At 37.4% G+C, this 24,878-nt stretch overlaps 1 protein-coding gene across 1 annotated transcript in view; it reads right to left on the bottom strand.

Annotated features, from left to right (window-relative positions):
• The window catches only part of MACROD2 (mono-ADP ribosylhydrolase 2), a 2,341,201-nt gene that overhangs the window by 965,844 nt on the left and 1,350,479 nt on the right, over positions 1 to 24,878 (bottom strand). The gene's annotated exons all lie outside the window — the stretch shown is intronic.

Below are 24,878 nucleotides of genomic sequence, written 5' to 3'. Positions count from 1 at the left end.
CAAAACCAGAGCCTTTATTTCTGTATCTGTGTCACCAGCATGGGTTCCTGGCATTTAATAGGTGCTCAGTGAATGATGTTTGTATATTGCTGAATTCAATGTCATGACTACACTCATAAATCAATGGAAGACAGTCACCTATATTCGACCCCAGCAGCTTATATTTATCTCTCCCTAATTTGGCATCTGTGTAATTAAATAGGCTTTGTTTTAATTCATGCTCCATAACATAAATTGGATCATAATATATCTCATCTGGTATTTCACATATATGTGCACCCTAAGACATGCAGATGTGCACATGGCTTTTCTCCTCTCATACTTAATAAAAAGCATATCTATGAATATCTACGTTTTAGTTAAGAGTAGGAAAATCAGCTAAGAGAAAGAAAAGAGGTCACACTGACATCTGCATTATGGTTTTCACAGATTCTTCCTGCATAAAAGCTGCTAATTTAGCAATAAAATTTAAATTTGTCTTTAGTGTAGAAAGCTACTGAAGAACTTTTTCCCTAAAAATAGGCTTCTTTTCTGGACCAGATGCTAACAAATTATAGGACTTGAATATGTAACTGGGAAAAAGAAAGAAAGAAAGAAAAACAAACCTTGACAGCAATAACCAAAATTGACTTCAAATATTATTAGGAAATTTCTGACATTTCTAAATAAATCCATGTCTACAATATCCATGTCATTTCACAGAAAGTTCCATGGTTAATGAGACTTCAGAAATCAGTGTTTCATATCCTCTTGCCATACCTAATTCTTAGAAAGGATTTTGCTGGCCAGAACATGTATTTTGTTTTTCAATTGGTTTAAGTTACTATAAACAGCTAAAAGTTTTAAGTAATGACTCAAATTCAATTTTTTTCCACTTTGCTAGTACACAATTAGGACTTCTAATATTTTTTATTATTCTCCAATCACTATACTGCAGATGTAAAACAATACACATTTTATTTTAGATATTAGTTATGTGCTTTAGGTTTGCTCAGTAACTTTATCTTCCATGCATTCTATATGAAATCCAAATGTCTCAGAATATTTACTTCAAAATTGTATCTCAAAAACTTTAGAAGAACTCTAAAAAAGTGTGAACATTTTAAATTTTATGGTTAAAAATAACAAATCTTGTTCCAAACAATATCACCTTATACATATTTTTTCCTTTTTTTATCTTATTTAGGTAAATGCTTCCCTCCCTCCCTCCCTCCCTTCCTCCCTTCCTCCCTCCCTCCCTCCTTTCTTTCTTTCTTTCTTTCTTTCTTTCTTTCTTTCTTTCTTTCTTTCTTTCTTTCTCTCTCTCTCTCTCTTTCTTTCTTTCTCTTTCTTTCTCTCTTTTTCTTTCTCTTTCTCTTTCTTTCTTTCTTTCTTTCTTTCTTTCTTTCTTTCTTTCTTCATTGATTTTAGAGAGAGAAAGGGAGAGGGAGAAAGAGACAGAAACATTGATGAGAGAGAACATTGACTGGCCACCTCCTGCATGCCCCTCACTGGGGATCAGGCCCCCAACCTGGGCATGTGCCCCCACCAGTAATCAAACTAATGACCTCTTGGTGTATGGGTTGATGCTCAACCACTAAACCACACCAGCTGGGCCATTTTATACATTTTCAAACACAGAAGAAAAGGATATTAAGAACAATAAAAACTCAATATAAACATGAAAATAAAATAGTAATAAAGGGGAAACTTTATTCAAGTACTACCTTGCGCAATTAAGCACTTGAATTCACTTTCTGCTGGAACTTGCAAATCCATCATGCACTATAGAGTAATAGATACCCAGTGGATGCTCAGCTAGTTGATAATGTTCGTTACATGACATTTGAAAGTCATCCAGAAATTAAAGCAAGAGAAAAAGAGGTCTGTGCCTAAGCACAAAATGCATATGCAGTTTCTTAGACATCCCACTTACCTTTTATGACTCTTCGTTGACTCCCAATTCCAGTTAACCAGTTTCCCATTCCATAGCATATAGAAGCATCAAGTCATAGGGGCAAGAGATAAACCAAACCAATTTACCTTCTTGTCTCTGTATTACACAATTCTAGGGGCAAACACCTTTGCCTATATCAACATTGAAAGTAGGCAAAGATACTTAAGTTTTTACTCCAGGAAATGCAGGTTCTTATAAAATATAACTGTGAACCAACTGAAAGAGCATGCTCACTGATACCACTAGCTGTAGCCCACCAAGGCTGCTTCTGATCTCTCACCTCACTTGCCCACCAGTCCAGAGCAATTATGGCATTCAACTCTGCCAAATCCCAGCCACCAAACTGTCTTGTAAGACACATGTTAAAATCACTCAGTTCATAGCCTACACCATAAAAACAAATATTCTATTCTAATTTTCCCATTTTGAAACACTATCAAGATAATCATGGTAATGATCTCTCATTCTACAATAAATAAACTCAGCTTTGCTTGACCAACAGGTTTTCCTGGTGGACTTTTGGGACATTGACAGTCAGAAAGGCACACTGAGAAGTAGCAACCACTGAGACAGGAATCATCTAAAACTTTACAAATCAAGCACAGGAACTTATACATACCTGTCCAGGTCAATAATATTCTTCCTTATTTCAATAAATTCTCAGAATGGTCCTGTATTAGAATACAGGATGAAATTGAAGTTCATAATGATAAATGACTGAATCATAAATATAATCTTAAAGCATGTTGAGTATAATCTATTTAAGGAGATAAGAAACATAGCTTACAGAGATTTCTATTCAAAATAAACAATATATTAAAAGTTGTGGCAAATACCCAAAGCTTTCTGGAAAACTAGACTGTCAAGATGAGGCATTCGCAGAGGCTCCAGTTAGCTGAGGAACCACGGTATTACCAGCTTCTGAACTGCTAAGGAACGCTGTGCCTTAGCCCTCAATGGTTCACATTTAAGGAACTCATATTTTGTAAATGGGGCTTAAGCTTGGGCTTTGTAAACCAGAAAGAACTGAATTCTATCTCTAGCTCTGCAATTTTCTAGACTGTGACCTTCAGCAAGTTTGTTTAACTGCTCTGACCCTCTCTTTCTTTCTGTTAATAAAAAAAGAGAGAACTATGCCAACCTCACAGAGACACTGTGATGATTATAATGTAGAATACGTAGTGCCTTGTTTAATAGATGATAAAACTAATTAATGTGTATATTAGCAGGTATTATCATACATATTTGACATGTATGAACTCATTTAACTCTTACAATTGTGCTTAAGGTAAAAGCTATTAATATCCGTGGTCTACTGAAGAGAAGACTGAGGCTCGAAGTGTGACATAACTTGCTGGAGTGACACAGACAGCAAATGAGCAGCTAAGATTCAAATCCAGGCACTTGGGTCTATAGTTCCTCTTTTCCCCACGGTGCTGCTAAAGCAACAGATGGTCATTGAAGACAGTGAAAGTTTGAAAAGATCACATTGCATTTGGACATCCACCAAGTTTTTATGATTCTTGCTGACATACCTTGACTTTCCTTTATGATGAAAAGTCCTGGAGATAGTTAATGGAATCTGTACTCTTTATATATTTTTGGAACTGAAGGAAAAACTATTCTTAACCAGTTACCTGTTAACCAAGTGAAATCCCACTCGTTAGCCTCACAAGGCACAGAGAGATGGGTAAACCACGCAACCAGGTTAAAACTGCATTGAAGGTTTCATTAATTAACTCAGTTCCTTGAACATGGAAGAGACATTTTTAAAGTAAGTGTTCCGCCCTGGCCGGTTTGGCTCAGCGGTTGAAGTATTGGCCTGTGGACCAGAGAGTCCCGGGTTCAGTTCCCTCTAGGGGCATGTACCAAAAAAAAAATAATAATAAAAAAATAAAAAATACAGTAAGTGTTCCTCCATGTTGGAACTAACTGAATGGAACACGATTGAAAATAAGACACTGTTAAGGTCCTCCAAGTCATATCAAGGAAAATTCACGTGAGTGATACAGGGTAGAGGGCAGAGTGATTTATAAAATTTAAAGATAAGGTTACCTTTGAGAATAAAATTACATAAAATGAACTTAAAATAAATGAGATCAGCCCTTGATAAAATAAAACAATCCACACTAAGCTGGAGTCCTTGCCTGGGTGGCTGATGAATTAACGGTAATACCCAAATTCTAACCATGGTGAATAGTGTGTGAATGGGACCTCATCAAGTCTCTTTTTACTCAGCTGGAATAAAGATTGTGACCTTCAGCATGAAAAGGGGAATCTAGAGTTTGAGACTTGATCAGTTTTCTATAGTTCTCTATGGTTCTGTCCCAAGGGGAGGATGGTCTCACCCATAGTCCTGAGCCTGCAGTCCAGGCGGGAGGTCCGCAATGCAATCACAGCACATGTGGCCTCCATGCGCATAACTTGTTGTGCTAGTGTTCATTGTTTTACAAATTGTATGAGTGACTACTTGCATTGTGGTTTACCTTTTTTTTTTTTTTTTTTTTTTTTAGAGAGAAAGGAAGGAAGAAGATGAGAGAGATAGAAACGTCAATGAGAGAGAGAGAAGCATCAATATCGATTGGCTGCCTCCTGCATGCCCCCCACAAAGAATCAAATCCACAACTCAAGCACGTGCCCTGACTGGAAATTGAACCAGTGATCTCTTGGTGCATGAGCCATTGCTCAACTACTGAACCACATCAGCAGGGCATGTGGTTTACCTTTTAACTTAGCTTTGCACATAGACTGAATGTGAGAAATAATGTTATCTTACAAACCTGAAGATTCTGGGCTGTAGAGCCAAGTTTCTTTTCATAAATCAACAAATTAATTTTCTGGCCTGTAAACCAGAGGTCAGGAAACTTACTGTAAAAGGTCAGATAGTAAATACCTTAGCCTTATGGGTCATGTGGTCTTAGTTCCAACTACTCAGTTTTGCTATTATAGTGTAAAAGCAACCAAAAGCAATGCATCAACAAATGGGCATGGTTGTTTTCTCATAAAACTTTACTTAAACAATAGGCAATGAGCTAGATTAGGCCCACAGGCTATTAGTTTGCCAACCTGTACTACAGACTGTCAGCATCTTGTGAGTTAGGTGATAGGCAGAACACTGGCCTCTCAAAGGCCCAACTCCAGAATCTTTGAACATGCATGACAAAAAGGACTTTACTGATGTGATTAAGTTAATGATTTTGATATAGGGAAAATATCCTGGATTCTTCAGGTGGGTCCAATGTAATCAGAAGGAGTAATATGACCTTTAGAAGCCAGGAAAACAACAAACAGATTCTCCCCTAGAGTCTCCAAAAGAAACACAGCCCTGCCAACACTTTGCCTGGTAAGACCCATTCTGGACTTTTAAACTCTAGCTCTGTAAGACGGTAAATTTGTGTGGCTGTAAACCAGTAAATCTGTAGTGATTTGTTACACCAGCAGGAGGACACTAGTACATTTGGGTTAGCAGGAGTCTGCCTAGGCCTCTTCAAAGTTGGAATGTAGCGAGGAGGATGTACTGTCTATGCTTGGTTGAGTTGGAACTATGTTTCTAGAATCCCTGTCCTGTATGACTTACAAGTTAGATGTGAAAGACAGTAGTGAGTAGATGCTATTGCACATTGAAGATTGTAATTATTAGATGCAGTTACAAACCAGCACAGAGGGGTCTATGAGTTCCAGGTTGCTTTTACTGTCTTCCTCCAATTCCTGAGCCTGTTGACTTGTATGATACTTAATGGTGGTTCCACAGGAGTGACAGCCACACAGAAACCCAGCTTTCCATTGGATTCCCAAAAATCTTCTATTTACCATCCTATTTTGCTGCCTAGATGTGCTAAGCTTCTCAGAGTAAATGGTCTGTGACTCCCCTGAGCTTCCAACTTCACCCCTGGACCTTTATTTTCCCAGATCCTCCCTCATGGTTTAAGCTCTAATTCCTAAAATAAATCTCTACACCAAAATTTATAATGGTTCTGCTTTCATGATTGATTCCTGACAGACAAAGAATAATTGATCCAAAGCAAATGTTGGACCTACAGAGCCAAAGAGAGAAAGTGCTGACCATGTCAGTGATACCAAGGCACAAGACAGGCCCTGGTGAGCAGCTGGCCTCTCTGGATTGCATCCTTCTCTTGGGATTGGTGGCTATAGTGGCCTGTCCACAAGATTGTACCCAAGAGATGGGATAGGGAGGTGAGGAAACACAGGAATCTGGGAACAATCTCAGCTCTGTCAGTGATTGGGGCAAGTTGCTTAATCATTCTGGTACTGTTTCCATGTCCAAAAAATGAAGGACTGGTTGGTAAGACTATGCACAAATATTTGGTGCCTTTTCTGAGATATACTCCCTCATTTCTTTGTCCTATCAAATGTAGAAATGGTCATAGGACTTGTTCTAGTTAACAATATGTGAGGGTAAGTGATGTGCAGAATCTCCAGGAACTGCATTCTCTCGTTTGCTTCTTCTACTGTGACAGGCCATGTTTAGTGACAGGTGTCCCTGTCAGGTGGTCCTGGGGTGAAGGTGATGGTTGAGTAGAGCTGCAGCAGCCCAGGATCAACATGCAGCTGGAAGAGAACTAAACCCTTGTGGCTCTAAGCCACTGAAACATGAGGGGTCACCTCTAGGCTATCCTCACCGATACAGGGCTGAACTATATGCTCCTTTGACACAATCTCTAACATTCCAATTTGTGACAAATAAGTTTAAGATGAGTTCTTAAATTAGCAGCATACAGTTGACCTTTGATCAATGTGGACTTTAGGGGAACAATAAAAAACCTATGCATATAACTTTAACTGCCCCAAAACTTAACTACTAATACCCTATCGTTGACTTAACTACTAAAGCATTACCAATAATATAAACAGTCAATTAACACATATTTTCTATGTTTTATGTATTTATACTGTAGTCTGACAATAAAGTAAGCTAAAGAAAAGAAAATGTTATTTTAAAATTCATAAGGAAAAGAAAATACATTTAGAGTATTTATTGAAAAAAGTCTGCATATAAGTGGAACCATGCATTCAAACTGTTTTATTCAAGGGTCACAATATATGTAATTTCATTTTTTAAAATGGCCACACACACAAAGGAGCCTAGTATTATCTGCTCAAAATTAATTCACATAAATATATGCAATAAAATAATCTTTACATTAGCCTTTTGTTTGCCTGGTGCCTAAAATCTACATAATACCAAATACTTCAGATGACTAAATCTTGAAATAAACAGACTAAATTAACAAAGTTAGTCAGAGCTACACAGGACCATTTATTCACCCTCTTATAAAACACTAGCTAATTATTTTTTTCCTTTCTACTCTCTTCTTAATATAACTTCCTGCTTTGAGCTAAAGAATTCATACTTGGGGCTTATCAGCCTTAAACAGTAGCAATTCAGAGACATTTAATTAACTGTGGGGTGGATGGTTGTATTTTTTAGGTTGTTACCTGGAACTTTCTCAATTTAACACTTCAGAATAGTATCATGTTGTTTAAGAATCAATCACTTACAATTAAAAAAAAATAGTAGTTAGCACTGACTTTTTAAGAAAGCTATTCATTTGAAAATAAAGACTGAAAAAATAAGTAAGATGGGGAAGGAAATGAGAAGACAGAAATGGTAATAAGAAAAGTATGTCCAAATCCAACTTTTCCAAAGCTCTGCCATAAATGAAGCTCCTTCACAATTGATATAACATTTCATTTTATGCTAAATTCCTTCATGAAAGGTTATAGGGGACACATTTTTATGGGATTTCATCGTTGTTTTCTTCCTCCTCATCCTAAAACGCTCAGTGGTGCCAAATGTGCTGCAGTTTCTTTGAGCAGCATGTTGCTGAATAGCACGTCCCGTTTACTCAGTGAGAGTTGACACTGGGGAACTGTGTCAGCTCTTCAACCTCTACTGTTTAAGTCTGAAGTTTTCTAATCAAGGAATGAGCAAAGGCATGACATTGTCATTATCTAACCTCTTCACCTTCTGTTTCTTAAATGTATCTTTATTGTTGAAAGTATTATAGCTGCTCCCACCATTGACCCTTCCTCCCTGCTCCTGCCCCTTTTCTACCTTCCTCACATTATTGTCTGTGTCCACTGGTTATGTATATATGCAGATAAGTTTTTTGGTTTATCTCTTCCCACCCTCTGTTCCTCTGAGGTTCATTAGTCTAACAACCAATTTGTACTTCTTAATCCCTTCACCTTTTTCACCCATCCCCCAAATCCCACCCATCTGGCAACCAACATAAAGTTCTCCATATCTATGAGTCTGTTTCTTTTCTGCTTGTTTATTTTCTTTGTACATTCAATTGTTGATAGATATGTATTTATTGCCACTTTGTTGTTCATATTTTTGATCTTCTTCTTCAAGAATACCCTTCAACATTTTACATAATGCTGGTTTGTCAGACGGGGAAGAGAGAGAGCAAAAAATTGAAAACCTATTTGAAAAAATGACAGAAAACTTCCCTAACTTTAAAGAAACAGACCTACAAGTACAGGAAGCACAGAGAGTCCCAAACAAGATGAATTCAAAGAGACCCACACCAAGACATACCACAAGTAAAATGCCAAAGGTTAAAGACAAAGAGAGAATCTTAACAGCAGCAAGAGAAAAGCAGTTTGTTACCTACCAGGGAGCTCCCATAAAACTGTCAGCTGATATCTCAGAAGAAAATTTGCAGGCCAGAAGGGAGTGGCAAGAAATATACAAAGTAATGAAAAGCAAGGATCTACAAACAAGATTACTATCTCCCAACAAAGCTATCATTTAGAAATGATGGGCATATAAAGAGCTTCCCAGACAAGAAAAAGAGAAAGGAGTTCATCACCACTAACATCATCACTTTCAAGCAAATAAAAACATGGCATCTTTGCAATAACAGGGAATCCATTTTGAAGTGAAATACTGCAAGTGGTTAAATAAACCGAACTTTGGTTACTGTATTCAGCCCTGTTTTGATCACCTAACCCCTACCCCCTTTTGCAGAAACCTAAAGTTGTTCCTGATTTCTTATTCACTCAAAATTGAAAGTCTAATCCCCACCCTCCCTTATCTAAATTACTTCTGTTTTCACAGAATAGGAAAATGTCCCACCTTTTATAGAAAAAACTACATCTCATTATTTCTTTAGAATAGCCATCAGGACTTGATACACACAAATGAAACTTTTACAGATTAATATTTCATTTATTAATCCACACTCATTCCAAAAATATTTACTGAGTGCTTGCTAGAGTTAGACAACATGCTTAGTTATTGATATTAGTGGTGAGCACAACACATCTTGTCTCTCTACCCTCATGGAGCTCTTGATCTAGGGAAGAAAAAAATATTTGCCCTGGCCTGTTTGGCTCAGTGGTTGGAGCATCAGCCTGCAGACCAGAGTCCCAGGTTTAGTTCTCATTAGGCCCTAGCAGCTAGGGGCATGTACCCCAGCACCCCCCCCCCAAAAAAAAATATTTAAATAATCATACAAATATAAATGTAAAACTCTTCCCCGAGGAAGAGAAGACAGAACTGAGGTCCAAAGATGAGAAGGGCAGATAACGCTAGTGAACAGGGAGGAAAGATCTTTCTAGACAGAGAGGGTGACATATGCAAAGATTCTGTGACATCTGCAAGGTATTATGACCTAAAATGGTTAAAATATAAACAAGAAGAAAAAGAGTAAATGTTCATTCTTATATTCTTACACTCTTCCTTACACTCTTTCTTACATTCATATTCATCATTTGATTCATTCATTCCCTGTTTTTGTAACTGTCCCAATGTTAGGCCCTTATGCTAATTAACTATATATTAAATTAACATGATTCCATTAAAAATGCCAGCAAGGTAAAAGTAAGCAAAATGTTGATGCCCCATGGAGCTCATGGAAATCATGGACTAATGTGGTGGGCAGACAAGAAAATTACCAGTGGGGTACAACACAAAGAGTACCATATGCTAGTTGTCTATAGGATGCTTTGGGAACACAGGGCACCTAAATCACCCAGGGGCAAAACAAACCAGTTAGGGGACTCACTTCCTAGCAGAAGTGTTCTTTCAGCTGAGTTGTACAGCCTTAGTTGAAGGGGGTAAAGGACTAAGAAGTGCAATCTTAGCAGAGGGAAGAGTCATGTGAGGTGTGATGACCTTTCCAGACCTTCCATGGGTAAAAAATGTATATAAGAGTGGACTATGAGGAAGAGGATGGACTATGGCAGGGATTCCTAAATTTTTCAGTTTACAGCACCCTTAGTGTCTCAGTCAGCTAAAGAAATGCCTCAAGGTTTTTTTGGTCCAAACAACTTAAATATTTAAGTACTAACAACTCAATAGCCATTTGAAAAGTAATGCAAATGCATTGGGAAAAAAATAGTTTGATTTCATTCTTTAATGACCATAATTACTAATGGGATGGTGCTCCTGTCGGTACTGCAGACATCCTCACATATTAGAACCAGATGGACTGCCACACTCCCTGTCCCAGGCAGATTTTCATATGGTGTTCCCTTTTTATCACAATAACAAGTCAACAAACAATGACAATATAGAAAGAAATGTTGTATAACCTAATTTTGAAACTGTGAATTACCTTGAAACTAATATTTTACAACAGATCAGTTGAGTATTTGGATTATTTTCAACATTTTATTTATTTATTTAAAAAACTTTTTTCTTTATTGATTTTTAGAGAGAGAGGAAGGGAGAGGGAGAGAGACACATGTTTGAAAAACTTCTGTTTTTCTCTTGTTAATTTCTTTTATTACAGAGGTCTCAGCTAAGAACTCACAAGAGTAGAAGGAAAATTATTGTTTCTTTCCTACAGAGGCAACCTCAGGCAAGGCAGGGCAGGGTTAGTAGATGATAACCCTGGTCAGATGATTCTTTAGTGCTTCTATGTGGTTTCTCAGAGATTCCTCAGCTAGCCTGCTCCAGTACCATTAGTAATAATCTGCATGTATGGACACACCCCTTATAGATTTTCCTCTGTCCCCTCTCATTTATCTACTCCTTCATGGTGCTGTCTGGGAAAAATGAACTCCCCCAAAAATTCTTTGAACCCAGATACGTGTCTGCTTTAGGGAGAACGTATTTGAATACAGAAGGATATGAGACATATTAGGGAGGTCAAATAAACTGCAATACATGATTCATAGGAAGGAAAGGGATAAAGCAGAGAAATCTAGAATGACTTCTGGATTTCTGGCTGCATTTCAGGGTTCAGTTGGTGACCACCACAAAGCCATAGGCTGCAGGAATTCCAGCAGGTTGCCCTAGACGCACAGAGAATGAGAGGACTGTGGGACCTGATAGGATTTTCATCAAGTAGCTGAATATTTAGTTATGGAAATTAAGAGAAAGGTCTTAGCTGAGGCTATGATTTGGGAATTGAGAATGTATAAATAGTAATTGACACCCCAACAGCACCAAAATCTTAGGGTTTGATTGATACTGCTAAGGAAAGACACGTTGCTGTTCAAGAAGAGCTGAGGGTGAACAAGGGAAAATGGTTTAAGCCAGAGGGGAGGCCACAGAGAACACTGAACTAGAATGAACAAGTAAGAAGCAAGAGAACACAGGAGAAAGTTATTCTGAAAGATAAGAGAGGCAGAGTCCTGAAGAAATGGTTCTGGTGTCAACTACTGTGGTAAGCTCTGGCTAGATAAGGGCAAAGGAGGGCTGATGATAATCAAACCTGGAAAGTGGCAGAGAAAAGCCCCAAGAAGAGTCTGTAGAGAACACGCCTGGTGGCGTAGAGGCAGCAGGGAATGAACTCGCCACAGTTGGGGCTCTACAGGAGTTTATATCCTTCCTCATTTACACAAGAAAGGGACAGGAGAGAGGCCCTCTTAGGGTGGTGCTTGAAGTCCACTTGGTAACCTGCAAACTTTACTTAGGATTCTAGAAGAAATATTGGTTTAAAGAAAAGCCCCACAAAGCTCTTCTGGAATCAGTTGAGCACTCATTCTAGACAGGATGCTGTGTCCAGGGTGTGAAGAAGTAGAGATGAACCAAATGAAGCTTCTGTCCATAAGGGTTTTTTCGTCCATTAGGGTGGTTATTATACAATCACTATTAACATGTAGATAATGGCAGAGTCCAACAGAAATGCCAAGTTCTGTACATCTCTTCTGTCCTGTTCCTTAAAATAAAGTCTTCTTTTACAGTTTATTCTACAGACACTTGTCAGGGAGTGTCCTGAGTGACATTAGCCCCTGTGAATTTCCCCATGACTGGGCATAAAGATGATTTTCTTACAAACCCTCTTTATCCAGCCCTGGCTGGGTGGCTCAGTTGGTTGGAGTGTCGTCCTGTATACCAAGAGGTGGCAGATTCATTCCTGGTCAGGCACATACCCAGGTTGTGAGTTAAATCCCCAGTCAGGACACATACAGGAGGTAACCGATCAGTGTTTCTCTCTCACATCAATATTTCTCTCTCTTCCTTCCTCTCTCTAAAATCAATTTAAAAAATTACAACAAACACTGAGGTCTGTTATTTCTCTATGCTATAGCCTGGATTGCTAAATATGATTTAGACTCTATGAAACGTTCCAGTTTTATTTGATCCTTACCACAATCCTCTGATATAGGTAGGGAAGAGATCTCCTAACTCCAGCCCTGGAAACCATTCATTTATTTTTTGTCTCTATGGATTTGCTTATTTTGGACATCTCATATAAATGAAATCACATTCTGTGGCCTTTTATGATTGGCTCCTTTCACTTAGCATAACATATTCAAGGTTCAGCTATGTTGTGAAATGTATCCATGTATCCATATTTCATTCTTTTCATTGCTGAATCATATTAATTGCACGGATGGACTGCATTGTTTATCCATTCATTATCTGATAGACTGCTGGGTTGTTTCCACTTTGGGGCTATAATATATAACGTTGCTATGAACATTAGTGCACAAGTTTTTGTGTGGAATGGCTGGGTCATACAGTAACTCTATGTTTAACTTTTCCGGAGCTGCCAAACTGTTTTTCATATCAAATGCACTATTTTACATCCCCACAGGAATGTAAGAGGGTTCTAATTTTTCCACATCCTCACTTGTTATTTTCCCATTTATATGATTAAGGGAAGATTTTATTATCCCCATTTCACAGATAAAGAAAAATGGGCACACAAAGCAATTATTTAAAAAGGTCAGGACTCAAATATTAGTTTTCAAATTCTTAGGTCAGCTTTCTTCTTGTGATAACATAGAGTCATCCTGAAACCATATTACACACCAAGTATTATAAAGGCAAACAATGATGCCCTAAAAAATACTTGGGTATGATAATTCAGAGAAGTGTTGCAGTTTTACAACACATGCACACGTGTGTACACACACCCACATTCACATTCATGTATGTGTACTCCATTCATCAGGTGACTGACTCAACAGTGTACTTGACAGAACAACAAGGTACTAATAAGAAGTTATCAGAGAAGGTGAACTTCAAGTATAGTAATAACTTTGATGCTGAGAGAAGATGATCCATTGACATTAAAAGCAAGTGTCTTTTTAGTTCCTCTGACGTATGACATGATTCTATCCTGCAGTTCACCAGATCTGGACGCTTGTATTCATGCCATCAGATCATTGTTACCATAAAAAGAGGCACTGTGTCCCGCCGGTGTGGCTCAGTGGTTGAGCACTGACCCATGCACCAAGAGGTTGCCAGTTCGATTGCCGGTCAGGACACATGCCCAAGTTGTGGGCCTGATCCCCAGTGGGGGGCATGCAAGAGGTGGCCAATCGATGTTCTCTCTTATAGATGTTTCTAGTTCTCCCTCATTTCTTTTCTCTCTAAAAAAAAATCAATAAAGGGGAAAAAATTTAAATAAAAAGAGGCACCATATTGTCTAAAGCTGAAGTATCCAATTCTTCAAGCCGTTTTTAAATTGTTCCAAAGCACAATATCTTTGAATTTTCTCTATAGTATAGGTCCTTAGAAAAATACATACTTGAACTTTGGGCATTGACTCAGTGGATTGAGCGTCATCTCATGGACCGAGAAGTCCTGGTTTGATTCCTGGTCAGGGCACATGCCAAGGTTGTGGGCTCTAGCCCCAGTGTGGGGTATGCAGGAGGCAGCCGATTGATGTTTCTCTTTCACATCAATGTTTCTGTCTCTCTAAGAAATCAATAAAAACATATTTTAAAAATATGAAGGCATGAAATAAACATGGAATTATCCATTCACTCCAGATGCTTACTCTCCCCATCTTATTAACATTATCACAGTTCATGGTTAGACAATATCTCTGAGTTATTTACAGTCTATGTATGATATTATGTTTTCATGATAATGTCACAGTATATAATTTTATGGAGAGTTCTGCTGAGCTTGAATTTGAAATAATTCTACTAAATAATGGCTGACAGTATTCAAATGTGTGCAGATAACCAGTAGGGTAATTAGAAATATTGGCAAATATTTTCACAGTTTGTATCTGTTGCCAGATACATTAGATTTTAGGTACTGCAGATAAAGAAATGTTTGCAGTTTGCATTTACTACTCTTTTTTTAAAAAGAAGTTTATAATTACCCATAACTTTAAAAACATGTTATACTGGTGTTGAGTTAAAACTCCTAATCAGACCCTGAGGATTTATTTTGACTTTTTTTTAACAAAGATGAACTGTTGGAACTCCTATCTCTAGGAACACTATGATCTTTTTTTTTTTTTTTGTCCCAAACCATAACTTTTGGAATAATATACAGGGAGTGGTAAGAAGGGAAGGAGGTATCTGCCTATTTGGCCATAAAAGTCTGGGGATCCGTGAGGCATTAACCAACGAGCACTGCAGGCCTCAAACCTTCCATGTCTCAAGATCCAAACTCACAATGAAAACCCAGCTTGCCGGGCGCAAAAATCATCACTTACATGTAAAATTACTGGAGTCTGCTTTTGTGTTGCCATTACATGAAAAGTAATAAGACCACCTTAATATTGCAAATACGTCTTTTTTTCTGAAGTTTGTAGAATGGATAAGGTAAATAATAGATGCCAATCATTAAAAAAGGGAAGAAAAGAAATGACGTGTGTGACAATGAAGGAGAGCTGGCCTTCCTTTCCCCCACCTTGAACCACAAATACTCATGTATATTCACGTAAGTAGCAATATTTTTTAAAAAATTAAAATTGGAAGCACAAGTAATTGATGGAGCAGTTACTTTTCCCTGAAAGGCAAACCAAATGGCCTTAGTTCATGCAAACAGTATAGAGCCCTTTCTTTGCTTTTTGCAAGAAGTTAAATTAAAATGTAGCTCAACTTTTGCGTGTACTTTGCAGCACTATGCTAGGTTATTGTGCATTAGACTGTGAAATATTAGAAGCAAAACCACTTAAAATAATGTAACTGATGTACAAGCCATTACAGTAATTTCTATAAAGTTTGGGAGGCCTTTCTGAAAGTCCAATGCTCATTTCAATTTCTCCCCTGCCTGCACCATTAGTGTGGGACCACCCAATGGGCAAAGAAGCATGTGGAGAGCTCCTGCTGGCAAAGCAGGGGCTCCACAAGTTGTGTATTTGCTTATTAGGGTGTCTGTGTGAAATAGCTTTCTTCTTGATATTTCCATTTAGAGAGAAAAAAGAGTTATCATTGGGGAAAAAACAGACTTTTTGGACTTTCTTGCATTTTTTTCACTGTTCAACATTGTTTTTATTTTGGATTATATTTACTATCTTTAGAATCTCTAAGGGCTCTATTCATAAAACTTTGTATGTAAAATTGGTAGCACAAGAAAAAATTTTTAAACATTTTAGGTATTGCTTCTATGATGCCCTGCCATCTATCTATATATATCTATATCTATATCTATATCTATATCTATATCTATATCTATATCTATATCTATATCTATATCTATATCTATATCTAATCTATATCTATAGCTATATCATCTAGCTATATCATCTAGCTATACCTATACCTATATCTATATACTTATATCTATATCTGTATCTGTATCTACATATGTGTGTGTATATATATATATATACATATATAATTTTAAAATAATATCTAGCCACACTATTGTAGCAATTAACAAATGAGTGGAGTTCAACAGCAATATTGCAATCAATATTGGTTGCTTTTTTTATTTATATTAACAAAAAAGATAAAAGCAAAATAACAAAGATATATATCTGAATTTCCCTCATCTGTCAATAAGTGAGCAAATTATTTGTTGAATAGAATAATAGTTTATAAATACTGGAGGAACATTTCTGCAATTTCTTGTAATGTAACAATTTTTGCAATGTAACAGCTATGGACACAACATATTTTTAAGTTTTATTTGCTTTTTTAACCTTTTTCATCACTTTCTTAAATTTAGATAATCAACAAAATAATAAACTGAGCCCTGATTTATAGTATTTGTTAATTTCTGGGGTGCTGATAACACTCACTATGGCTAACAAAACCATAATTGGATCCCTCAAGGCATGTATTAAATACTAAGGAAACATATTAATTTTATAGTGGAGGAATCCAGCAGATGCCATCTTAACCAATTTCAAGATTAACATAATCAGTAATAAGACATATCAAAATCATGAGCCTCTTGATATGATAGACTATGAAGGACACTCCATCAGTGCTGTGGTATTTTTGGCAAAAATGCATAACCTTAGCCAAATCATAATAAAAAAATTACATAGCTTAGCTTCTTGCATGGACGATGGACCTAATGAAGAAGTGGCTCTATTTTTTGTTTTTTTTTAATCCTCACCTGAGGATCTTTTTCCATTTATCTTCAGATAGAGTAGGAGGGAGAGAGAGAGAGAGAAACATCGATGTGAGAGAGACACACCGCCTGGCAGCCCTTGACCAGGGCCGGGGACGGAGCCAAAATCGAGGTACATCCTTGACCAGAATCAAACCTACGACTCTCTGGTCTGAGGGCTGACGCTCTAACTGCTGAGCCAAACCAGCCAGGGAAAAGTGGTTCTATTTTAAGCCAATCATTTCACTTACACTTTATTAATACTGCTGACCACATTCTCATGAGAGACCTTGTCTCTCCAGGGTAGCCAAGCATCTCAACAAACTTAAAGCATTTAGCATGGATTCTTTCTATTCCTTTTTACCAAGGAAATACTTTCAATATCTACTTTTTACATTAAAAATATCAAATTCTTGATATCAAATATCAGCTTCTAGATGTCCATTGTTTTGAAGACTTTATGTAGTGGTTTGCCTCACTTTTTTCTCCACACAGATTTTTAATTAATTCATTAAACTGTCCAGTAAACCTGATCTTCATAAGTAGCTGTTGTACTTTCTCCACAGGACCAGTCATCTCGTCTCTAGCAACTTCATGGATGTGTGTTAACAGACTTAGTTATGTTGTTGCCATTTCATAGACCTTCCATTTGCTGGATCTATACTGAGCTCTATTACTTTCTTAGCTTTCCCAAATTTAGGCATCACATAAAAAAGATAAAAATACAATAATGGTGAGATAATTTTCCAAGAATGTAATAAGAATAAAATTCACAGCATCTAGAAATATTGTAAAATTGTCTGATAATAATAATGCAAACAACTATAAATGGAATGTAAGCTCCACAAGGACAACAGATTTCAAGCACTTGGAACAGTGACTGGAACATGTAGTTGCTCAATACATTGGACAAATTACCATTAGTAAACCTTACTATGCAGTCTTCGTAGCATTTTATATAGTATTTTGTATTGATTCTGGCCGATGTGGCTAAGTTGGTTGAAGCATCATCCCGTACACTGAAAGGTGGCAGGTTCAATTTCCACTCAGGGGGCATATTGGAGGCAATCAATGGATGTTTCTCTCTCCCTCTCAGTCCCCTGGTTTCTTTCCCCTTGTTTAAATAAAATGTTTAGGACATGAATTAATTCAATCTGTAAGCTTTTTAGCTGTGTACCCTCTGGGATAGCTCATCTGCTAGTACACTCACAGCAAGGAAAACTCCCAAACGAAGGGTTCAGAAGAGATGGAGAGACCATACTACAGCTACTCATCTCATAGGGGCTAAAATGCAGGTGGTCAATACATCGCTCTACTTAAGCCATAGCTATATCTACAAGGCTACACTATTTCCATGAGACACCTACCAAGCAATTTTACCTTCTATCACTTTAGAAGTGTGTGTGTGTGGGGGGGGGGAGCTGTTCAAAATAAACAAAGTAGTTAGGGTGTGGCTTGGACCCAGTCTGTAACATGTTTCCCATTTTTTAAAAAATCCCCTTTGTGCCCTGGCCAGTTTGGCTCAGCGGTTAGAGCATCGGCCTGCGGACCAGTGAGTCATGGGTTTGATTGTGGTCAAGGGCATGTACCTCAGTTGCAGTCGTGCGGCAGGCAACCAGTTGATGTGTCTCACATCGATGTCTTTCTCTTGTCCTCCCTCTCCACCCCCCCACTCTATCTGATGACAATCCTTAGGTGAGAATTTTTAAAAATCCTCTTTGCAACTCTACTGAATTTTTTCTAAACAAGTCTAGAGAGCTATTTGATACCGATAGATTTTTTATTTTAAAAAAGTATTTACTCTTTTTGTCTCTTAGTTCAACAACATAAGAATAGCTTAAATTCTATACATTAAAATTGCTCTTCTAAAAAAACATATCTGAACATTTGCAGGAGAAATGTGTACCTTTATAACCACTACCTTGTGCTAGACTATTAACCCTCCAGTTATATGCCAAAATTGTCCTGTTTTTCAAATCTAATGGCAGGCTTGGGACTCTGTGATCCATGGTTTTATGTTTTGTTTTGTTTTAAATATGTGTTTAAAATTTAAATTTTTTTTTTAATCCTAACCCGAGGAAATTTTTTCATTTTTTTATTTAGATAGAGTGAGAGGGAGAGAGAGGAAGAGAGAGAGAGAGAGAAACATCAATGTGAAAGTGACACATGGAGTGGCTGCCACCCACACGACCAACCAGGGCCAGGGACAAACTGCAACCCAGGTACAGGCCCTTAGTGGGAACCAAACCCAGGTCTCTCTGGACCGCAGGTCGATGCTCCAACCACTGAGTAAAACCGGCCAAGGCTTTTTATTGATTTTTAGAGAGAGGAAGGGAGAGGGAGAGAGAGATAGAAACATTGATCAGCATGCACCTACTGGGGATGAAGCCCGAAACCCAGGCACGTGCCCTGACTGGGAATCAAACTGGTGACCTCTTAGTGCATGGGCTCAACCACTGAGCCACACTGGCCAGGTTGTATTTTGAATTGACTATTTTCTAATGATACAGTGATCTAATAACTGCTACTCCAGTCAGGAAAAAATAAAACACTCAAGATGAAAGCTTGCATTGCAAATCTGTTTGCGATTTCTACGCAAACTTCACTGGAATACACTCTCTTTGACAGCATGTAGGGCCAGTATTTCCTCTTAAAAACATTAGTATTATAGAAACCAGTAATGACTTTTCTGGGAATGTTCTCTAGCCTGATTAAAAGAACTGAATATAATTAAGTTGAAAAATCTGGCTAAATTGAGATGTTTTATACTTTCATTTAAAATATACTTTCCTTGGTCTTTGCTAGATTTACATCTGCAGAATGTACAAGTGACTAAAAATAATTCTTTCAAACAGTATATGAGATGAAGCAAAAAGTTTCAGACACTATTGCAGAAAGAAATGATCATCATCATGTTGTAAGATTTCTGAAAAAAATATGTTAAAATATTTCTTAAAATATTAAAAGAAGATATAATTTGAAAAAATCCTCATATTAGATTAAAATAAAATGTAACCTCCTAACCAAATTATTTACCTCCAATATGTCTTCTAATTGATGACTGATTTTACAGACATCCCACCTTGAGTGGCCAACTCTTCCACAGTTTGCATGATGGATCAGTTTAGTAATATGAGATGTTGAGAAAAAATTCAACCAAGGTGACACCATATTGCGATTTTATTTCTCCACTACTTAAGCATTACATTCATAACTCCATGCATTCCACAGACTATATAACACCAGTCATATTAATTACCATGCTCATGACATCTATATCACACTATACTTAAAGAAGTAGATAATTTGGATACCCTAGTTCAAGAATAAAAACCTTTGGACAACTTCTGCTTTGCATATTGCCCTATGAAAAACTCAGTTTAATTTAAACCAGTGGTTTTCAATAGAATCATGTCCAACGTTGCCTTTTTATAGTAAATATTTTGCAAAGCCCTCTTGACCATGCAGAAATGGCATTTATAAATAGCACAACTCACCCACATACTTGAAGCAGAAGGCTCAGTGGCCCTCCCATATTTTCTCAAAACCCATCACTCCAATGCATGCTCCCCCCACCCCCAATGCTCGAATCCTTCAGCAAACACCCTGATGTGACTCTGCCTAAGAGTCGTCTCTCAGCCTGGCCAAGGAGCAGATAAGGAATGCTGGCGCGTTACTGCTCCAGTCCTCAGCCAACCACATATAGAAGTTTAAGATAAACAGCTCAACTGTCTGCATCCCTTAGATGGGACAACTCCTTGGCATGTTCTGCAAGGTCTCCCAGAGCTGCCCAGCAGGACTGAGCCTCAGCTGCCCACAGTAGAAACTTGCTTAATTGACTTTTGGCTCCCTCCCCTCCCCTCCCCTCCCCTCCCACTGCTCGGCCAGAGCTGCCTGTACCAGCCTCCTAAATCAAGTGCTTGTACACAAAACCTTGTCTTGAGGTCTGCTTCCAGGGGAACCCAAGTCAGAACAACACATTATTTTTAAAAAATCAATACAATGCCATAAATGTAATATAAAAGGAAAGCGACATAGTAAAATTCTGTTTCAACGTGTAAATCCTTAGGCATGACTACATACTGCCTGACGCAGCACATGGTGAATTAATCCGCACATAATGAAGTAGGTTGGAAGTTGCTTTCCTCCATGGACTCATGATGAAGAAAAAGTCGGCAAAGGCCGACTCCAACAGGTGTATCATATTTTCTGTCAGTGGCATGATTGTCTCAGGCACACCTGGTAAAATTCTGGGCTAAGTAACTCAAGCTTCCCTTAATTTTCATGGTAGTTCAGTAACAGATGGAGAGCAAAAGGACTTTTTATGTACCCTATTGTTTATAAATAGTTTTTACTTATGTGATTATCCAGAAAAACATTGCAGTCTTTCATGGGATAAGAGAGTTTCTCAGTGGACTCCCGCTCAGCCCACGTGGTGCCGCGTCCTTGGCCCTGCCCACAAACGCCAGTGGCACAGCAGAGAACAGGAAAGGGGGCCACAGCACAGCGGCTGGGCCACTGGAGTTAGACTTCCTCAGTTTAAATCTCACCTTCACCTTTGAGGCAAGACCTTAGGTAATTTATTTTTGATCATTCTGGCTCATGTTCCTTATCTGTAAAGTAAAGGAAACCACTTTCTCTAACTCAGGATTTTTCTGAGATTAAATGAATAAAAAACACAATGCCTGGCACAAACAGGGTTCAAAGACATTAGCTATTCTTATTACTGTATTTTATGACTAGACAATCTCTTTAACTCAAATAATCTCTCTGATGTGGCCACCGGAAGACAGAAGTTGTGCAGTATATAAAACATGGGTTTGGGTGTACACTTTTAAGTTTCCCAGGCATGATCAGGGAATTTACCAGCATTCCATGCTTCCCCACCTCCTCTTCCCTGTTGTCCATCCTTGGTCCCTTGTCAAGAATGGGAGTATTGTTACAGATTTTGTCCCTGATGCCAAATTAGGAGATCTTATAAAAGGTGAGTGCAGGGAATAAAGAGAAAGGAAAAATCTTGATTTAGCACCACCTTCCCTTTGCTAAATCAAAGAAACTCAGGCAGCTAGCTAGAGGATTTGAATGACACACGAGATGATGTATAGGGAGAACTGCTGTAAAGTGACGCACAAATGGTGATGTGCTTTTGTTCTTGTTATTTATTAATAGCATCGTTAGTCATACAGCTGTTAGAACCCCAGCTAGAAAGGACAGAGACTTAGCACCATCCTTTATGAAAGAGATAACTGAGAATCCAGACTAGGCGTTGCCTAAAAAGAAACGGGAAAAGAGCAATCTGACGCTCCACAGAAGAGGGTGCTTTGAGAGGAAGAATTGGATGGGAAGTGGTGATATCACGCTGGACAGAGGAGCGGAGGTGACAAATTAAAAGGTCAGATTTTTAAGGCTGCAAAAGTCTTCCTGAAGAAAGGATTTCATTGATTGATGTGACCTGTAATGGAAACTCAGATAATGAAATAAAACCAGCATTTAAAATTTTGAGGCAGAGAACTCATTGCCATGGCAACCCTTTCAGAAGGGAACTTGTATAAGAAAATAAGATTCACTTGACTACGCCTTAAAATGAAAACCTACACTACAGTGAAACAATTAAATGCAGAATTCCAAAGTTGCTTATTGCCAAAATGCCTAGAGGTAGCACTGAATTTGTATGTCTATTGTTCCTTCCATTGGAAGTTATTACTCCTTAAAAATCTATGACTCCTGGAGGGAGCATCATCCAGCTTTGAGGGATCTCTTTTGGCATTGGATGTCCCCGCCAGTGAAGATTTACAGTTTTCGCACTCGATAAGTCATCTAGCATGACATTCACATGACAATTACAGCGGCGCACAAATGCTCAACTTTTAGTCTGTTCATAAGCACATAAGACTACCAAATTCATATATCGATTATTAGTTATACTTTATGAAAAAATCATTTATAACCTAAATAATATCTGGTTTATATTCAGCTTATGATCGTTTTAATAAAGACATCTATTTTATTATGTTCTTACTCAAAGAATGTCAAACTGAGGACATTATATTTTGTCAATTAAAAGAAGTTTTTTCTGAGGGGGAGGGAATGGGAGGATATCTGTAATACTTTCGACAATAAAAGTATTTAAAAAGGGAGTTTTCTTAAATATCTAACACTGCAAATATAAATGTATGCCTTTTCATTGCTAATGAGAAAGGAAAATACTGTGACCCTTTTTGAATGGCACAGATTTGGTTCCTAAAATTGAACCTGGTAGTAGAAGAATTTGCCATTGAGGAACACATGATGATATTGTAAAACAAAGAGAAATAGAGGTTAAGAATAACTTATAAAAATTATTATAAAATATTCAATGCTCCTGTATACATAAAGAATGCAGACAGCATAATATATAAGGTAATATTTACACCATCCACTGCATCAGCAGCTAATGATAATGGATACGGTATTGCTATTTACATTTATCAGCCCTTACTCAATAAGAATTTTCCCTCTCTGCCTTCAACCCTACACTTACCCCTAAAATTTCACCAATATAAATATGTTTTAGGTAATATACATGCAAGAGGATTTTTTTGTATATGGGTCACCCTCCTCCAATTCCCCAACACCTTTTTAATTTTCTCAGGACACAACATTATCCTTGAAGTCAAAATAAATTAGTCACTTATTAGTCACTGATAATTCATTTCTCAAGTCACATGCATTCATTATAATACTGTGGTTACAAGATCTGAGTCTATTTTTTTGACATCTATCATTACTTTCTTAAGGTTTTACTGAGAAAATCTGTACTCAACTTTTTTTCCAACTATTTTTTTCTTATTCCCATTTACAGTTTATTCTATTTATAACTATCCCCTACATGGTTCCTTATATTTTTGCCTATACTGGAATCAACATTCTCAAGGTTGTCAAGATGTATATAAAAGTCTATTTGCATATATTTGAATTTTCCCCAAGGGGAACTCATAGTTAGAGAAACATATCTGAATTATATTGGAAGTAAGTTGTAAGGAATAAGATACTTGCACAAACTAGATCTAGGAAGCATGGAATATTGTCAGGTTTTTCATTTAAAATTATGGTAAGATTAGAAAAGAATCACAATTAAAATCTTATATTTAAATACCCCTTTGTATTAATAAAGCTGCATTAATTAATTCATAGAATAGACATGCCACTGTAAAATAAACCATGAATTAGTTTATTTTTATTCTTTTAAAATTTAAAACAAACATGTGGTTATACATTCTTAAAAGCCACCAAAAAGAATGAATGGGGGGAAAAAATGTAAGGAAATTTTCTGTCCCAAATTAATAAAAGGAATATTACTTTTTCATAGGGATGTCACAACTAGCAGCCAAATGTGTAGATAGTTATACACGACTATCCCTCTTTACCGTTTAAAAAGTATCTTCTTTTACAAGTCCAGGAAGCACAGAGAGTCCCAAACAAGTTGAACCCAAAGAGGCCCACACCAAGATATATCATCACCAAAATGCCAAAGGTTAAATACGAAGAGAGAATCTTAGAAGCAGCAAGAGAAAAGCAGTTTGTTACCTACAAAGGAAATCCCATAAGACTGTCAGCTGATTTCTCAAAAGAAACTTTGCAGGCCAGAAAGAAGTGGCAAGAGATATTCAATGTGATGAAAAGCAATGACCTACAACCAAGATTACTCTATCCTGCAAAGCTATCATTTAGAATTGATGGACATATCAAGAGTTTCTCAGACAAGAGAAAGCTAAAGGAGATCATCACCTCCAAGCTAGTATTATATGAAATGTTGAAAGGTCTTCTTAAAGGAAAAGAAGAATAAAAATATGAATAATAAAATGGCAATAAATACATACCTATCAACAACCATTGACTCTATAAACAAAATGAGCAAGGAGAACAGAAACAGACTCATAAATATAGAGAACTTTTTGTTGCTTGCCAGATGGGTGGGGGCTGGGGATATTGGTGAAAAAGATGAAGGAATGAAAAAGTACAAATTGGTTGTTAGATTGATGAACCTCAAAAGGAAGGGAGGAGAAAGGGCAGGATGAAATAAACCAAAGAACTTCTATGCATATATGCATAACCAATGGACACAGACAATAGTGTGAGGAAGGCAGAAGAGGGGCCAGATTGGGGAGGAAGGGATCAATGGGGAAAAAAGGGGGAGAACATCTGTAATACATTCAACAATAAAGATGA

This window comes from Molossus molossus, unplaced genomic scaffold (genome assembly GCF_014108415.1).
Source record: "Molossus molossus isolate mMolMol1 unplaced genomic scaffold, mMolMol1.p scaffold_m16_p_6, whole genome shotgun sequence".
Lineage (NCBI taxonomy): Eukaryota > Metazoa > Chordata > Mammalia > Chiroptera > Molossidae > Molossus > Molossus molossus.
Note: the sequence above shows the minus strand (reverse complement) of the source record. Positions and strands in the feature narration are given on the sequence as shown.